General features: G+C 35.1%; 1 long non-coding RNA gene across 2 annotated transcripts in view; it reads left to right on the forward strand.

Annotated features, from left to right (window-relative positions):
- Positions 1-17,064, forward strand: part of LOC139082632 (uncharacterized) — a 55,873-nt gene extending 38,809 nt beyond the window's left edge. For both annotated transcript variants that reach the window (XR_011538839.1, XR_011538840.1), the window contains exons 3-4: positions 6,712-6,766; positions 16,715-17,064. This is a non-coding gene — a long non-coding RNA (uncharacterized lncRNA). The remainder of the gene's footprint in view (positions 1-6,711; positions 6,767-16,714) is intronic.
- Positions 17,065-18,084: the final 1,020 nt, after the last annotated feature.

An 18,084-nucleotide genomic window follows, 5' to 3' on the forward strand; every position in this document is an offset into this window, starting at 1 on the left:
GTTGTAAGTTGTTAGGCTGAGAGTAGCTTAACATGATGAAGAGAGACTTCCTGATTGTAAAGTTAGCACAAGAGGGTACTGTTCACTTAGGAGTCCTGGCATCATTTTACCTCCTGATTCAGATGTAGCCCAACCCAAACCATCCCCCAACATGTTGTTACAGTATTGGATTATTGTTCATTAATTAGTTTACTTACTTACTTATTAGTATACTTTACTTTCAATGATTCTGGAAAGAGACCTAACACCCTCTCCTTCACCTCCTTTTCTTCTTCATCCTCTGGCTCAGTCATAGATCCCATTTTGTCCTAAAGTAGTAATTTTATATAATGCTATGCATTCAATAAATCTAGCAAGACTTTTTTAAACAAAAGAATCATATATAATATTTTCCAGAAGGAGAAGCTATTTGTCTTCCTAAAATGTTTGTTATTCAGGAGCTAAAAATGTATACAATTAACTAGCAATGATGGAGATTAATGTATTATACAAATATAAGGGAACGTTACTGTTCATTTCTTGAGGTTATAAACCATGAATCATTTTACAATTCATTTTGAGTATAATTTCTTAGCAAATGCCAAGCAACCCATCATGGCATTTTCAAATTAGTCTGGATATCAGAGTGGAACAATAGTACACACACACACGCACATCTCATAAAATGTGCCCCTCTTCATTACCCTGTAGTTAGTGAAGACCATTTGTTTTACTTGTTCTTTAAAAAAGAGAAATACACTTATTGATTAAGAGGGAGGGTCTAAATTTTCCTGCCTCTCTAATAGTTCAAAATAATCATGAGATGGTAATTCAGATAATTCCAAATTGAGGAAGTCATCAGAAGGTTATTAAGTATTTGTCGTTATTCCTTCATTCATTTCAGCCCTAAGTAAGTGCTTATGAACTACTTAATATGTGTTAGTAGAGGGTGACTTGGTATTTTCATTACTTATTCTCTGGATCCTAAGTATCTAAGGTGTGTTAATTCCTTTCTTGTTCAACATCTCTTGGTCTAGCGTCAGGTTCAGTGCTGGGTATTGAGTGATGTGAAAGCGAAGGCAAAGTCAGACAAGCATCCTGCTCTCAAGCAACTTGCACAGGGCTCTGAAATCAATACGGATCTTTTGCATGAATTGTTGAAACTGTTCTTTTCTTTAAAAGATCAAAATATGGAGAGAAATATGGACAAAACCCTTAAAACTGCAATGCTATTTGGTTCATTCATAGAAGATTTTTAAGCATTTGCTATGCTCCAGGCACTGTATTAGAGGTTGGCAGACAGTGATTGGCAAGACAGTCCCTGCTGTTATGGTCAAATGGAGAAAAGTAAATATATGAATAATTTAAATACTAGATAGAAGATCCAGAACTACCTCTGAGAGGTCATCGGTAGGATGTTCTGTCTGCATCCCTAACTAAGGTGTGTAATTCAGGGAAGGAGAAGCAGCACATACATTGAAGAATAAATCCAAGTGAGCAGGCAAAGAGTGGGCAAAGGAGAAAGTGACCATGTTATAGGAAATGAGGTCGCTTGAGAGTCCTGGTCATGTTGTAGAATACAGCACAGAGCACCAGAGATAAAAAAAGTCTGCAGTGAGGATACGGGAATAAGCGTAGACTTGATTATGAAGGACTTTGTCAGCCCTGTTAAAGTGTTTAAACTTTATTGAAAAGGCAAAGGGGAATACTGAAAGATTTTAAGCCAGGGGGGCTATGGTCAAATTTGTACTTCAGATTGATCCTTTGGGCCACTGTATGGAACATGGTTTGATAATAGAATTTTTTTGTATGTTGGTCAGAATGCACAGATAAAGACATATGTTCTGGATTTTATGAGCAGAGTCTTAGAGCAGTGGTTTTAATGCATTGCCGAGACTTCCTCTAATCTCATACCCTTTATATTATGACATTCTTGAGGTTATTCCTGAGATATGCATCATAGATTTTTAAAAAGTGGTATATCAGTATTGCAAGTCAAAGGAATGCATTCCTAGTTCCCAAATGCAAATGGTTAACAAATTCTGTCCCACCTTTAGCGATAGCTTAAGTGCAAATGCCTAACAATTACAACTATCAGAGTAAATGTTTCAGTAAGGGAAACTTGAAATGCCAGAAAGTGCAAAACTATTAATATTAGATAACATTGAATATTATTGAGGTGCTATGAGGAACATATCACTTATCTTTATATCAACAACCCTATGAGATATAATCAATTATTTTTGATTCACTTATTGAGCAAACTGAAATTAAGAAAGGTTAAGGAGTTTGAGCAGTCATACAGCTAGTGAGTGGAAAGTCCAGGATTCAGAACTAGGCTGGTTAGCTTCAAATTTGTTTTACTTTTCCTTTAAAAAGCAGCAACAAGCTTACTTTTGTGGAAACTAAGGAAAGAAACTCTTAGCATGTCTCGATTCCTAAAATTTGCCATAAATTTTCATCCTTGGCCTCTTAAATGGAAAATGATATTGGGATAGCTTTTTTCCATCTCTCTCTGTAAAGAAAGAATGCAGAGGAGGGGAGACCTCATATATGAAGTAGTGGAACAGGAGCCCCCTACCTCAGCCCAGTCTAGAGAGAAAAATGAGTTTGAGAAGCTAGAAAGCACATATTTCTCCATTTTCTCCTGACTACTGTCACCTGCCTACAGCTTTCACACTACCTTTGGCAAGTATGCCCCTTTATCCAACAATGAGCAATTATATTGAAAGTCTAGATTTGGGGAAATATGTAATATTATTAAAACTTTTTATGATGATCTTATCAACAAAATTGGAGTTAAACTCTTGACTTATCGTATGTTTTATTATGTCTTTGCCCAAAGGAAGGCAATTTGACTTTCTCGACGTTGCTTTCTTTTTCTCTCCTTTCAAAGCTATGATTAAGAACTAATTTATTTAGATCTGGCTGTGATTAGTTGAATGATTCTGCTCCTTGTTGTAATTAATTTTCAGACACTTTAATTGATAGTACCTGTACTATATTTAATGCATTTCAAGGTACTAGAATAAAAATGTTGCCTTTTGAAATATTCACATAGCTGACTCACTAAACAGAATACTGATTTATTCTATATCAAAATTCTGTATTTGTTTTTTATGACTATTATAGAGGAGAATACTTCAAGTCAAGTGCATGATTTATTTCAATAAATATTAGCAAAAAAGAATCAAAATCATTTCACAAAATAAAACAGCGGTCCTTGACCTGGAAGCCCAGATTGCTAAAAGATCAATGGATGAGCTCTTATGAAGACTCTGAAATTATGCACACGCACGCACATACACACTATGCATATCACATACACACACAAGCAGATTTGGGGGAATTTATTAGATAAGTACATGATTTAAAAATTTATCAGTGCCTACTCTACTTTTAAACCCTGTATGGAATCACCTTTTAAGTTTTTAAAAATACCTAGATAATCAATTTCTAAATCAGAATTCCTAAGATTTATATTTTGAGGCTCATCCAGGATTCAAACCCAGGGTGCATATTGGAGTACATGATACAACAGGAATTGTGCTAGACATATTAAATAGTTATGTCTCTTAACCCTCATAATACATTTTTAAGGTTGCATTGTCATGACCATTTTTAAGATAAAGAAACTGAGAAGTTAAGTTGAAATATATGTTCTGATTATTAACTACAGTTTTATCCATGTTCAAACATTTAAGAAGTTCATATCGTTTAAGAAATATAAGGGAAAGTTTTTTTCCCATTTTATATTTCTGAGTTTTTGTGTTATTTTTTCAATTAATATCTTCTCGATTTTTCAGTTTATTTTTTCTCCAAGAGAAATTTTTGTTATAGACAAAATACATCTACATTTAGATTCAAATGGACTGTTCTGTTTATTCTTGAATATAATATTGTTGGGAACGGTGAGCTTTTCTTTGAATTTCCTGGTCTCCTATTTCTTTCCTCTTAGGGAATACGATGTTATCAAGTCATCATTCACTGAATTGTATTAAATATCACACTTCATCCTTTTGACATTCATGATAATGATCAAGCAACCTGCTCCACCTAATATTTCATCGAAAGATATGCCATATTATAATGTTACACCAAATATTGTGTATTTTAAAGTATTTTTAAATCATTCCATTTTCTTGCTGAACATATTCTGACAGAAATGCAGGGGGGGAAGAGCATTGCAATTTAAATGTCACATTTATCCCTGGCAGTGAATTCTACATTCAGGCAGTTGTTGTCTCAGTGAGGGCTGCTGTCAGTTATCAGCAATCTGCTTGCTCACCTTCTAACTTTCAGGAAGACTGTTGTAGGTATAGGAAACTCATGGCTTAAGAATTTAAGCAATGCCAGACAGACGTTTTTTACTTACTTAATGAACCAGTGGGCAACCTCTGTACATTTTTCTTTGAAATTGGACATTTTAGTTCTAGATAACTTGCCCCACATATTAGTGAAAGGATGGAAGCTTCTATAGACAGCATATCTCTGACAATTTTTTCTTAAAAAAAATATAAATATATAAGAAAGGATGCAAATGTCTAGTCCACAATTGTTCGATGATAGCTGGTTTCCCACCGCTCTCCTACCTATCCTGGATAGGAAGATTTTAGTTTCCTGCCTCTTGGAAGTTAGGCATAGTCATCTGAGCTTTTTTGTCTAATGATGTGGATGGAGTAATATGTGTGCTTTCTAGGTGGAAGCATTTAATTTCTGGTGCTTGATGCCCACCTGTCTCATTCCACTGCTTTTCTTAACATGGAAGCATGAGTTGATTTGGAGGTACAATGCTGAGCCATAACTTAGAAGACAGTTGCCCTGGAGATCTTCCAACTTACAATTGACCTGTTGTGAAAAACAAATAAAGCTCTCTGTGTTATGTCTCTCAGATTTTGGGTTGATGGTTATTTCATCACATAGCCTATCCTAGGCTAGATTGAGTGATACTTGCCCTTCACTGCTGAACAATTCCAATGTGATACTTTGCCATCAGACTTATAATAAGGTCTTTAAAATGCCCCAAATTTTAGTTGAAAAAACACTCTCTTTTTATTGATTTTAAATTAATATATCAACATCCTCCCACTTTTTCTCCAACTTTTCCTCTCGACCTTTTGCAATACTGTATAATGTCTGTGTGTTAAATGTGAAGACACTCGAATATGTAGAATAACAGACTATGTATTTTCAATAACATGTACACACACAAAATCTATCCATGTGTAAAACGAGAAGGCATCTGTCCAATTTGCATGGCCCTTTCACTTAAGAAAGTCACTCAACAAAAAATCAGTACCGGAAATCTTGAATCCACGTCCATCTGATTCCAAACTTCTGTTCTTTTCACTAAGATCTAAACCTTTTCTCATCTAATGAAGCCTACTTCCAAAGTTGTCATTAGGATTAAGTGGGATATCATGTGCAAAGCAGCCAGCCCAGGGCCTGGCACTAAGAGCTACTCAATAAATGTTAATTTAGCTTTACAAATACTTAGGATGCCCTTAAATTTTAATCAGGTGCCCTTACATATTAAAATTATCAAACAGCAATCGTTATGGTCCTCAGCGATTAGTGTCTTTCCACAATAGATCATAGTGCTCTTTCCAGACCTTTAAAATGAAATTGCAACTTAATCCTGCATCCTTTTGTTTCAGCTTGCTAAAATCTGAACCTATGCCTGTGTTTGCATTATGAAATAACCAAAATTGTCAGTGGGCCTCGCTTACATGAGATTGTCTGTTTTCTAGCTAGAACCACTACTTTTGGCATTATGCTGATAAACCATGGGATGGTCTCGTCCCAAATTTCATTTTAATTGGCAAATATCACCATAAATAACTTTTAGAACTCACTCAAATATACACAGAGTCTGAATTTTACAACTAATTGAATTTAGATGTACACACCTTCACTTTTATCGATCTGTATTTTTGTTATTGATTTACTATTTAGAATATATTTCCAATGTCTCCTGAAAATGGCGTTTTATTTTTGTTTTTTACATTTCTGGACAAGAGGCCAATATCATAGTTTATATTGGATATTGGTTTAAGAAATATATATTTAAGGAGAATGATCAAACAAAAGTGTGGTGGGTGATATTTATTACAAAAAATAGCCAGAATTGACAGTCTTTTATCATTGGTGATATTGACAGAGGTTTCCTCTCTTAGGCTATTTGGTATAAAAAAGCCTATGAATACATCATATTAAAGGAGCATCTTCACTTGTTTTACCTTTTCAGTACTTACTCAATATTTAGCGCTGAGTTTCTACTTGCAGATTAGGCAATGTATTTATAAACACTTAGAATATTAGAATCTAAAGTGTCTTAAAGATGATTCTAGTATGCCCTTTCAGTTTACACAAATGGAACCTAAAGTTCATAAAGAGCCAAAGTGAAAACAAACTGAATTAAGCTTATAACTTCCAATCAGTCATATAACTACTTGGGCAGAGGGAGATAGATATTTCCAATCTCTGAGCAGAACTAAAAGTTACCCTCTTCTAAACTCTTCACATGAGGTCTGGACTGCAGTTTGGCCTTCTGATACCAGGTCCGACCTATGGGAAAAACCTTACATAGGTCTGGAACAAGTTGAGACATAAGTAAGTAAACCATGAGAAAGCATGAGAAAACAAACAAACACAGAAACAAACAAACTAGCTACATTGCCTTGGAAAACTCACTTAGGCAGAGTCATTCTTGGTGTTCTCCCTTCTCCACAGGTTTGTTGTGAAATCAAATGTGAAAGTATCATGGAGGATGAAGGACTTTTTAAATGTAAGTCAGTCTTGGGTTCCCAGTTGACACAAGGGAGTTTAAATATTGCAAAGTTGAACTTCTTGAATTAAGGGGCATAAGATAAGCTTCTAAGAGTATGGACTCTGATGCTAAATTGCCTGGAATTTAGTGTCAGCTGTTTGATTTACTAGGTGTAAATTGAACTTGGACACGTTACTTAATCTCTCTGTGTCTTGGATTTTTCATCTGTAAAATAGGACCATAATACATTTCAATTTATAAACTCATTGTAAAAAAATAAACAAGTTAATATGTGAAAAATAATTTGAAGAGTCTGGCATGTATTGTGGACAATGCACAATAAACATAAGCTAACACACTTATTGTTGTTTCATTAATTTTATTTTCAGGACTGCTAGGAACCTCAAGCCATTATAAGTTCCACACGTTTTCTGTCTAAAAGGCACATAAGACAATCTGTTTACATTTACTTGATACCATGGGCTTGACTTACTTCTCCTTCCACCACTGACCATCTGTGACTGACTGACTGTGTGATGGTAGCATCTTCTCATTTTAATTAGCTTTATTATCGTGTCTATGATTCAGACTCCAAATCTTGGGCCCTAGTTGGGTTCTGTTAAAATGCATCCATCAGTTTAACTTCATGAATTTTAGCTTTTGGTAATCAGGCCACATAGCCACTTTTTAATTTAATCTCCAATAATTTCTTGGTTCACCCAGTCCAAACAGCTTGGAGCAGTGTTTTTTGTGAAGAGCAGAAGACAGTGTTTCCTATGTGAAGAATGCTCTTCTCTTTCCTTGCTCTCACACTGTGTTGTTAGGGGATCTGAATGCAGATTCCAAATCAATTCCAGATTTAACTAATCTCAGTTCTATGCTGTTACTATTAGATAGTGATTTATCATTGAGCAGAAATCCATTTAATTATGTCAGTCTGATACTGTATTTTGATATATCTCTTTGTTTGACTATTAATGATACTGACAGATTATTTAATAATTAGGCACAGAATTGATTAATAAGGTTTGACTGTTAACAATTAGATTTTACTATTTAAGGCTGATGCTTATTGAAACTGTGTCTGCTCTTAGATTGATACTTTGAATGATATATGCTAATTGACTTGCATCCATCATTCCTTTTCATTTACTCACATGAACCATATTGGTAACCATTGGGTAGTCTATGGTATGCATTCAAGAGGCACTTCGGAAAACAATCTGTCCCCATATCTTTGCTTTATTGCTACAGATTGTTAAACAATTCTACATTATGGACACAAAGAATGACTTGGGATTCAAATTAAAACAAGTTTAAATAGACTGCAAAAGCTTTCCTCAGCAGACTGACTTCTACATTAAACACGCAAATTAACGCACATCATCATTCAGGTAGAAGAGCCAACAGTTTTTAGACTTGAAGCTATAATGCGTACTCTTGAAAAAGCATAAAGTTTACATAAAAAATGTGAAGTTAACTGCATATCAGTCTCTTTTTTTTTTAAAGATTTTATTTTTTCCTTTTTCTCCCCAAAGCCCCCCGGTACATAGTTGTGTATTCTTCATTGTGGGTTCCTCTAGTTGTGGCATGTGGGACGCTGCCTCAGCGTGGTCTGACGAGCAGTGCCATGTCCACGCCCAGGATTCGAACCGACGAAACACTGGGCCGCCTGCAGCAGAGCGCGCGAACTTAACCACTCGGCCACGGGGCCAGCCCCCCATATCACGTCTCTTTAATACATCAAAGTAAGAACTTGCTTAGTCTATTATCCTTTGGTGATTATGACCAACATCCAGCAAATCATACTCAAATTGTTCTTAAAAGACAGAAAGGAATATTAACTAAACTTTAAAATATTCATTCATTCATTCATTCAACTCTTTACTAGACTCTGTTAGCCATTTATTAATTATTTCTTTTGTATTCATTCCCCTTTTCTTATCAATAGTCTATATAGTCAAGCAATTTTGTACAGTCCTCACTTCTAGGTATGGGTCCTGGTTGGCTTAAGCCAATTAATATTGACTCAGGCTGAATTTATTAATGACCACAATTCACACACCTATTAATATCTCTATATCAAATGCCACAGCACACATCTTCAGAAAGCAGAAATTTCCTGGAGATAAACAAGGGAGAGATAACAGAAATACAATAAACAAAGGAGACTACCATAATAAAAATTACTGTTAATAAATGCTGGCATTTATCATTTTGTTCTATATGAGATATCTATTGTTACACAAGGATTTGTGTAACAAATCACCCAAAACCCCAGTGGCCTAATAAGCATTGATTGCTCAGGTGTTGGGATGGTCAGCTAGGCAGCACTCCTGTTCTTTGCTTGCTTTGCTCAGATATCTGGAGTTGGCTAGCTGTTAGCTGATTAGGATGGGCTTGACTGGAATGATTGGAGTGACTCACCTCTGATCCATGCGTCTCTCATCCTCTTGCTGGGATCATTAAGTTAGTTTGGGCCTTTCCTTTTCATCGTGGTTGAGAGGGAAAGAGTGAACAAGCTCAATAACTCTTCCAATCCTCCCTTGTGTAATGTCTGCTAAAATTCAAATGGCCCAAAGCAAGCCAAATGGCTGAACTCGGGGTCAGAGACGGAGGATAGTACCAAGTTATAAGGCAAAGGGTATAAAAACAGGAAGTGTTGAAGAATTGGGACCATTATTATAATGTACAATATACTTTATTTTTACAAATGCAGCATTACCAAAAAAATTCTCCTACTATAATCACCTCAATTTTATCTTGTTTTTGTTTCTCAACCACAATCCCCTATTTCATATTTTCTACTTTCTGTTTTGTGGTTACTTCTGTGTCCTTTAATTAGGCTACTCCATGTGCACATTTTGCTCAACCTTGGGGCCACCTGAGTACATGGTATTTGGAGAGAATGATATTTGCCTTGCTTGGAATGCTTCTTCTCCTGCAGGAAAACAATAGTGTGATAGAGAAGAGAACTGTATGAATACAAGTCTGGATTGTGGATTCTTCTTTTGAAATCTTGCAACTTCCACTTAACATTTTAGAGTTTAGAAATGTGCTTACATACTTCGATCCCAAGTTGCTTCCAATGTACCATGAAAGCCTGACACTCTTCAGAGTACTAGTCGGGAGATCAAAGTTGATAGCCTATTTGAGATTTCCAGGGTTGCATCTGGCATAATGCGCGATAAATAAATGGAATTTTTTACTTAACTCTCCCTCTCTGTGTAGACAGAAAGATATAGGTTACTTTTGCTAGCAGGTGTGCAAGCATCACGCCTGAAAAGAATTTAGCTCAGTGAAAAAAGGTGTCCTACTTTTGTTCCACTTCAGAAACTATCACCAGGATATAATTATGAGCAATACTTTCCATTTAAATATCTAATTCTGCTAATGTGTTTTGATTTTTAATTGTATCTTTTACCACACGATACCAAAGTGCTTTCCTTTCTACATCTTCCAAGAAAGGTGTGGAGAGACAGGTGCATAAAAGAGTAGCCTGACTGTCTCTTCTATTTGCGAGTTGTGTCCTGCTATCTGCTTTTATGTGCACTCTGTTGCCTGTTAGGAATGCATGTACCCTCCAGCCACAAGTTCCACATGGAACTGCTAATAAGATGAACTTTGCTCTAGGATTTCTCTGTTGTGGATGAACTATTTCCTTCCCACCAAGGTCATCCTTCCCATTCCAGGTGCTAATTTGTGCTGCTCTGGATCCATTCATATTATTGATAGTGGAGTCCTTGGTACGTTTTATATTGAAATATTACTAATGTATGAACTGTAACATTAAATTTCTAATCTAATCAATCAAATGGCTTACATATGCAGTAGACGCTTGGCTAGTAAAAAGATTAATTGCCATGTGCAATGAAAACTAACTCTCTATACGGTGAAATATTGCATGTCTCCCACAGAAAGATGGAAGCCTGAACACTGTGTTAAGCTAATGACTACTTCTGCCATTCAACCATATGGATTGCCTTTAAGATAAACCGAAATGAAGATTAAAGGCATGTAAAATCAACAGTCTATTAAAGCAGTTAGGGCTTTTCTCCAGATTCTACAGGAAAATTATGCAATCTGTTGCAAAACCAGGCACTTGTCTCCCAGATGGTACCCAGAATCTATCTGAACAAACACTTCTTCCCTGCTCTCTGTAACAAACAGGGCATATTTTTGATTCTCTTTGCTTGATTATGCATCCAAAGACATTTACACGAGAAGGACCTTGTAGAGTTGCTGTGGATTTGCATTGTAAAACTCTACAATGTTGTAATATACACTTCTGAGAGAAAAGCTGAAGTTAGGAAGTAAAAGATGATGCTGTTTTTCGAGATATACTATTTCCCTGATTTGTTGGTTGACTTTTTTTCTCAAAAATATTTTGCATGTGGCTGATCAGAAAGCAAGACCATGAATCTTTGACTGTTGATGATCTCTTGTTAATTAACGTGGACCTGATTGCATTTTTGGAAGCCTATTGTGAATTAAATTATTGGTGGTAGGATACAAGCTTTTAATTATTATTGAGGGAATTTGGAACACAAAGATCATGCTTATTTGAATAGATGCCTGGAAGGGTTGTAATTTCCTTCCACATGTATAGTAAACATGTTTATTTATGTATTTAGGGAATAGTGATTGTTAATCAATGCTACTGGGGAAAAAGATTAGGCTACATTATCCTCCATATCTTTTCCACCAATTTTGCCTGGGTCTCCTAGCCTTTTTCATGACTATAAACCATTCTGTCCCTCTTTGACTTGACTAACTCCTTGCACCTTAAAACTCACGTTAGACGTTCTTATTCCAGGAAGACACTTCTTGTCACTTAGAATTGAGTTATGTGCATGTTACTTGCTTCCAAGGGACCAGGAATATACCTGTCCCATGAACTTATCATAGTGTCTGCCCTCAAGAAGCTAGTCTGCAAGGGAGACAAATGCACTGTATTTAAATGGTTTATTTATCCTTCATTTCTGTAGCATTTCCCCCCCAAAAAAATTTTGGCCTATGATAACAACTTATAATTTTTTCTTGTTTGTTTACTTGATTGATTTGTTGACTACAGATCAATAAAATAATGAATGAGTAAATGAACGAATCTAGGTAAGTCATGGAAGAAACAAACAAACAAAATATATATATGGAATTCAAACATTCTTCCAATATGGAAAGAGCTTGGAAGTCATTATTCCTACCTTCACAACAAGAAAAAAAGCTGAATAAACTGAAAACCAATGACTTTTCTCAGATCCATCAAAAAACTGAGGTCACATAACAAGTCATCACCCCAAAAAACTAGAGAGACCAGGCTAATACAGAGAATACATATCAGCTTACCTGAAGTAGAAGTCACCAGAGCCAGTACCTGGTAGGAACACTTAAATGGTGTTGCTAGAGGTTGAGTGCAGACTAGCTTGAAAGTTAAAAACTCCTGGGGGTCAGCCTAAAGGAGGCCACCACACTTTCATGGGTTTTACCTCCAGAAGATTCATCAGGTTCTTATGATGAAAATTGTAGAAAAAATCTCCTCAAGTGTGGCCAGGGGGAGGGTAAAAGTAACCATTTTGTTATACCCCAAAGGAAAAGTAACCATTTTGAAGTATTCCCAAGGGAAAAGCCACCGTTTTGAAATATTTCCAGAGCTTTCTCTAAAACAAAGTCTTGTCTAGCAAGGGAAAGGACACCAGCAGGGCCTTATCTGAGTTGTGGAAGCAAAATGACCCAACTCTAGCCCCTATAGCCTTCTTGTCTCATCTAAGAAGAAAAATAAGCTGAGAAGCTCTTGTGAAGGTCCTATCACGTAAACACAGGACCACTAAAAGACTGAGACCTAATTACTGGACTGTAGAACCCTCTTCCTTCCCCAAACCTTACCACTCATGAACAGGGCTCCTATATAACAAGAGTGAGTAACAGCTAAAAGAACTGCAAGTGTAGGACTCTACTTAAGAAGGAGTTTCTAGGGAAACCCAAAGACAACAGGAAACCAGAGGAAATTCCAACTTCTGACATCTATAGGTACATTAAACAGTAAACACAGCCTAACTCCTAGCCAGATAAATATAAACCCTCACACTACAGGCCTATCTACTTAATTTCCTTTTATTGGATATACCATGTACAGCTTTCAACAACAACAGAACGAATTATAAGGCATGCTGAGATAAATGCAAGTAAAACCCCAATCTGAAGAAGGCATCAGAATCATATTCAGATATGGGAGAGATTTTTGGAATTACTAGACGAGGAACTTAAAATAACTATGATTAATATGCCAAGATATCTAACGAAAAATGTCAACAATATATAAGAAATGATGGGTAATGTAACCAAAGATATTGAAACCATAAGAAAATATCAAAATAGAAAATATTTACAAAGGAAATGCTAAATACAATAAAACTTCCCAAACTGAAAAGCATAATAGAAAAAAAAAAAAGAAAGAAAAGATAAAGGGCAGTGTATCCAAGAATCATGGGACAATTTAAAAGGTGTAAGGCGTGCATAATAGGAATATCAGAAAGTCAAGAAAGAATGGATCAGAAGAAATGTTTGAAGTAATAATGGCTGAAGATTTTACATAATCAATGAGAGAAACCAAACCACAAATCCCGGAATTTCACAGAACACCAAGCAGTAGAAATAAGAAAAAAATCTACCTGTAGGCATATCATATTAAAACTAAAGAAAACCAAAGACAAAAAGAAAGTCTGGAAAGAAGCCAGTGGAGGAAATACCTCGTCTAGAGGAACAAGAAAAAGAATCATATCAGATTTCTCATTAGAAACCATGCATGTAAGAAGAGAATGGAGTGAAACATTAAAGACTGAAAAAACGCCAAAACACCAACTTCATATCCAGTAAGATTATCTTTCAGAAGTGGAGAAATAAAATCCATAATTTTGTATCTAGTGAAATTGTCCTTCAAAAGTGAAGGAGAAATAAAGACTGTCATACACAAATACAAACTGGAGCAATTTGTCACAAGTAGAGAACTTTCTTGCTAGAAATATTAAAAGGAGTTCTTCAGAGAGAAGGAAATTCTGAGAAATTGGAAACTCGTATCTATATAAAAAAAGGAAGAGTGTCAGAAATGGAATGAATGAAGGTAAAATAAAATCTCTACACTTCTTATTCCTATATGATGCAATAAATAACTGCTATTCAAAGTAGAAACAGTAACAATGTATTGAGGATAGGGATAAACAAAATTAATGGCAACAGTGTTATAAGGGATGGGAGGGAAGAATTGAGAATACTCTTTTATACGTTATCTACACTACCTGTTAAGTGGTAGAGTGCTATATGAAAGTAGACTTTGATTAGCTTTAAACATATATTACGAACACAAGGGCAACTGCTGTTTTAAAAGGTATAATTCATATGCTAAGAGAGGAGAAAAAATTGGAATCAAATAAAAGGCTCATTTAAAACCAGAGAAATCAAAAAAAGGGGGAAGATTTAAAAAAGAAGAAAAGACGTGCAATGAATAGAGAACACTTACAAACATGACAGATACTAATGCAACTCTACTAATAATTACTTTAAATGTGAATAGTCTAAATACACCAATTAAAAGACAGGGACTGTCAGAGTAGATAGAAAACAGCACCCAAGTATTCATTGTCTGCAAAATACTCACTTTAAATGTAAAGACACAGAGGGGTTAAAAGTAAGAGGATAAACTCTGATTCATTGCTGGTTGGAATGTGCAATGACAGCCATTCTAGTGACACTTTGGCAGTTTATTATAAAACTAAACATACTCTTACCCTACAGTCCAATCCAACAATTGCGCTCCTTGTCATTTAGCCAAATGAATTGAAAACTTATGTCCACACAAAACCTTACATATGAATGTTTATGGTAGTTTTATTTATAATTGCTCAAAGCTGGAAGCTACCAAGATGCTCTTCAAAAAGTCGATAAATAGGCAAACTGGTATGTTCAGACAATGGAATATTATTCAGCTCTTGAAAGAAAAGAGCAATCAAGCCATGAAAAGACATGCAGGAAACTTAATAATGCATATTTCTTGGTGAAAAAAGCCAGGCTGAAAAGGCTGCATATGATATTATTACAACTAGATGACATTCTGAAAAAGGCAAAACTATAGAGAGAGTACAGAGCTCAGTGGTTGCCAAGGATTCAGGGGTGGGGAAGGGGTGAATAGGTGGAGCACAGAGGACTTTTAAGCTAGTGAAAACGATTCTGTACAAAATTTTAATGGTCCTTGAACCTAAAACTGCTCTAAAATTGAAGTTCTTTAAAAAAATCTTAATGGTGAATACATGTCATTTGTTAAAATCCTTAGAAACGCACAACACAAAAAGTGAATCTTAACATAAATAACAGACTATAATAAGAAGAAGAATGTATCAATATTGGTTCATTAATTGTAACAAGTATACCGCACTAATGCAAGATGCTACTATGAGGGGAACCTGTGTGTAGGAGTGGAGAGTGCGTCTGGGGTTGGATAGGTGGAACTCTTAGTATTATCCATTTAATTATTCTGTAAATCTAACACTGTGCTAAAAAATAGTCTATTAATTATTAAAACAATACATCCAAAATGTTGACACTCAAATTGCATAGCAGTTACAAATAAAAAAGGCTTTTAGTCACAATTTTGCCCTTCTACCTCTCTTAATCCTCCCTCAGACAAATGAATTCTCTACAGAATTGTTGAATCAGCAATTATAGTGAGAAATTAATGTTTTTATGCCATATTTAAAAGGTGATGGGGTTTCATTGAAAGGAGAAATATATCAATGCTTAAAAATTATGGTGATATATTTTTCTTAAAAATATTGAAAGAAAATGTCTTTCATATGGAATTTAATGTCATTGAATAAATGATTTTCTGTATTACTTCAATTCATATATATATATAATGAAAGTATACTTATCTATGTTAGAGCCATTTTTTTCAGAGACTTGTGTAATACATTGAGATATATGAATGTCTACATTCATCTTCACTGAACAGAGAGTTGAAGGCAAAGTTTGCTTTAAATGTCCTGTGAAGAAGAATGGATTTTAGTATATGAGCAACAACTAAGCCATCAGAAATTTTTTAATATGAAATTTACATGACAAACAGTTCACTTTGGATGACTGACCCTAAGAACGCCACAAGTTGTGGCCTCTCTGATGAAGGGAGAAGGACCTGGCCTGGTGGCAGAACATCCCATTAGAAATCTATTTGCAGTTAATCAGTTGAGAGATAATGGTTTAATTAGAATAGATGACAGTAGAGATGAAGAAAATTAAGGGATGTATCTCTAAGACATTTGAAGTCAATGAAATGGATTTTTGGATAGCGATTGCATATCTTTCACTTGGGTAGATTTGGTGATTTTGCATTCAGTTAACTAGATGAATTCTCTAGATGATTTTGTGTTTGGAATGGCATTGGTCAGTGATGCACAAATTTTGACCGGGTACTCTTGAGAAACATTATTTCTCCTCTACCCATGGACCTATAGTTTAAATTTCAGTAGCCAATGGAATTAAACATGTTCAGTTTTTGAAAATCCGTCTGATAGAACAATTTAGAATTCAAGAACTTAAGACTTAATAGGGTAAATAATATTAGAAAACGAAGTTCTGCGAGAAGCCATTAAAGAACTTTTAAATATGATTTTATGGTTATTTAGTTTCATATTGCTTTTCTTTTGCGTTAGTAAAAATATCTGACATTTTATGCATCTTAATGCATAGGATCTAGTATCCTCAATCTAAAGTCTGTTTATTATACTTATGTAATAAAAGCTCTTGAGATTTGACCATAGATGAAATTTTTTGTTAATATCATATCTTGCATGTCATCTAGAGACTTATTTCAGAACTGATTTCAAGCATAACCCCATTTCCTTAATATTTTATAGTAGTTTTGTGGAAGGATCATAATAGCTTTGTTTCTTTGTTTTGTTTTTTCTTTCTTTTTAATAGTGTAGAGGTCTCTTCAAAGAGAAAGATACTCTGCAATGTACCAGATTTACATAAACAATTGCAAATCTCTTGTGATGGAGGCAACCATTTCATGCTATCTAAGAAGTCATCAAAGTTAGAACGCCGTGATTCCTGAATCTCTAAGCTGACTTTGTGTCTTTACTGTGGTCTACTTCAAATATCCAGACTGGCTTGGAAGAACGGAACTCTTTAATCAAGATTTTACGTCTGGGGATACACGTGAAACACATGTGTTTAAGTTCTCTTCAATTCTTCTTACATAATGGCTCATCCTTTAAGCTGAGTTGTTTCTTTGGATTGGACTTTAGAATTAAATAAGTATCCAACAATTTTTCTGTAAATGTTTGGCAAGCTTCATCCTCAAAAGCCAGAGAGCAAATATTGCAGTCCTTGCGGGCCATATGGTCTCTGCTACAACCACTCAACTCTGCCTTTTAGAAGGAAAACAGCAATAGATGATATGATAAAACTTCATTTACAAAAACACTTGGTTTGGCACAACTTGGCCCACAAGCCTTAGTTTTCTGACCCCTCATTGAGTGGCATGTACATTATATAAAGCAGTCACGTGCCACATAATGACTTCTTTGGTCAACACTGGACCAAATATATGACGATGGTCCCATAAGATTAGTACCAGATGGCCTAGGTGGGTAGTAGCCTGTACTACCTAGGTTTGTGTAAGTACACTGTATAATGTCCACACAACAATGAAATCACGTAGCACTGCTTTTCTCAGGATGAGTCGAGTCATTAAACAATGCATGACTGTACAGTTTATAAATCTATATAGTTTACAACACTGCAATTTAGTTTTATACACAGACTTTAGGTTAAATACATTTCTCATTCAGCTTTCAGATAGTGCGGTGTCAACCCCTTAGTTTCCTCTATTGCTGATTATGTATGGGATATCTTGTTAAAACCACCAAAAATGATATGGATTAAAAGACATGACCTTCCTTACAAATGCCTTCATCCATAAAAAGAACAAAGAGACAGATTCAGAGAGATGCATCAAATAGTATAAATCAGTGAAATAAATTGGCCAAAGAAAAAATTTTAAAGAAAAAGAAACATTATCCTTGGGGTACATTTTATTCATAAATGTGTACAGCAGTAAAATCCAAAATTTAGCTCTGTCTTGCGTCCAATGCAAAGAAGGAAACCTGATCAATTATAAAGATTTTTTAGCAAAATCATTTTTAAGTGATTTAATATCTTGGAATTAGATATTTCTGGGTATCTACTGAGAGAACTTTCCCAAATAATGAGAAAAGATCATTTGGTACAATATTTGAAATTTCTGGAAAAAATAGAATGACAGATCACATAAGAATTTTCCTTTT

The sequence above is a fragment of the Equus przewalskii genome, chromosome 3 (genome assembly GCF_037783145.1).
Source record: "Equus przewalskii isolate Varuska chromosome 3, EquPr2, whole genome shotgun sequence".
In the NCBI taxonomy this organism is placed as follows: domain Eukaryota; kingdom Metazoa; phylum Chordata; class Mammalia; order Perissodactyla; family Equidae; genus Equus; species Equus przewalskii.